The following is a 2,025-nucleotide window of genomic DNA, read 5'->3' on the forward strand; positions in this document are numbered from 1 at the left end:
AGCCTGTGCTCAGCATCCAGGTCACTACCGGCAGCAGGGCAGAGTGGAGGCAAACGAGCTCCGCAGATGGAATAAGTGGATTTTCCATTTGCTTTCTCTCCTCTCTCCCTCTCTCTCTCTCCCAGCCATGTAACCTTTGGTGGAGACAGACGCTTACAGGAGGCATCGCTGGCTCGGGGCTCAGGCTCTGTTGCCTCTTAACTGTGAGCTTGATCATGTGACTTGAGCCCCTGTGAGCCTCAGCTTCCACATCTGTGAAATGGGAGCCCTAATTTGCCCGTCAGCTGCCATGTGGCTGTGACGGCTCAGTGAGATGCTGTCAGGACAGCGTGTGGTTGCACAGACACCCTCCCCTCTGGGGGCTCCCTGCGCTCACCGCCCCAACCCCTGCTTTGGAGGCAAAGCGTAGAGAAGGGAGGATGGCGCCCGGGCCCCTGTGCCCTCCGCCTCGGCATGGCCTTCACGGGGGCTCCAGCCACCAGTGCGTTAGCAGCGCTACTCACAACAGCCGAGGGCAGAAAGGACCCACAGCCGCAGCCAGGCGCCTGGATGAACACAACGTGGTCCCTCCAGACGGTGGACTATTACTCAGGCTTAAACAGTGAGGAAGCACTGCTCACGCTCCCACACGGATGAACCTTGGAGACATCACATGAAAGGGAAGAAGCCAGTCCCAAAAGGCCACGTACTGTGTGATTCCATTTATGTGAAATGTCCAGAACAGGCAGATCCCAGAGACAGAAAGCAGACGAGTGGTTTTCGGGGCCAGATAGAATGGGGGGGGGGTGCTGAGGGGTGTTGGGTAAAGGGTGTCAGGTTTCTTTTCTGTGATGATGAAAATGTTCTAAAATTGACTGTAGTGATGGTCGCAAACTCCGTGAGGATATTGAGAACCACTGAGTCGTACATGCTAAACGGGGGAGCTGTATGATATGTGAATTATATCTCAATATGCATCACCCCAAAAAGGACCACCTACATTAGAAACAGCTGGAGAGACAGTCCTGGGCCTCCTGAGTACGAACCTGGCCAGGCCCAGGAATCGGAATTGAGTCAGAACTCCAGGAGGGTTGCATGCACACAGATCTTAAAGAGCCAGCCCGCCCTCTAGGGAGACAGACTGTCAGCACCTTTTCCTTGGCACTGGGGTTTGACAAGTACAAACCCAGCCCGTATCAGTCCCTAGGGCTGCTGGACAAATGGCCACAACTTGGTGGCTTAACGCAAATATATGATGTCACAGTTTGGGGTGAGACGTCTGAAGCGGGTCTCCCTGGGCTAATGTCAGGGAGTCACAGGCCGAGTCCTTCCGGAGGCTCCCGGGAGAATCCACCCCCTGGCGTTCTCCAGCTCCCAGAAGCTGCCCGCGTTCCTCGGCTCGGCCCCTTCCTCCCATCCGAAGCCAGCAGTGGCCGGTGGGCACTTCCCATGTCCCCTCACATCACTCTTGACTCTGACCATCCTGCCTTCCTCTTGCACATCAAAGGACCCTGGGGCTGACCCCGGACCCACCGGATGACCCAGGTGACCGCCCCACCTCACGGCCAGCTGCTTTACAACCTTGACTCTGTCTTCCATGTGACGAAACGTAGTCCTGCTGCTTCACGGTGCGGACGCCTCTCCCCACATCACAGCTGCTAAGTAAATCAAGTGGCCCCGCCTGGCGCCCCGCCCGGGCGGTTGCATTTGGGTCTGAAAAGAGGCCCCAGCAAACCCAGTGAACACTGCTTAGGACCAGCTCCTTCCACGGCCCCTTCCACTGCCCCGCCCTCTGCAGAGCCTGCTGTGGCCGCTCCATGTAAAGCGATGGCGAAGTTAAAATAGCTCTGGGGCTCCTGCCACCTCCTCCTGCTGCTCTGGCCAGTCTGCTGCCTGGACAACAATGCAGTTTGAAGCCCATTCAGAGACACCCTTCTATCTGCCCCCTGCAAGTTCCCGCAATAATTCCCTGTTTATAATTAAAGAAATAATAGGAAAACACGCGCAGGCCGAACTCCCCAGGGAGCCTGGTCTCCTATTTTAGGC

Source organism: Myotis brandtii, unplaced genomic scaffold (assembly GCF_000412655.1).
Source record: "Myotis brandtii unplaced genomic scaffold, ASM41265v1 scaffold181, whole genome shotgun sequence".
In the NCBI taxonomy this organism is placed as follows: Eukaryota; Metazoa; Chordata; class Mammalia; order Chiroptera; family Vespertilionidae; genus Myotis; species Myotis brandtii.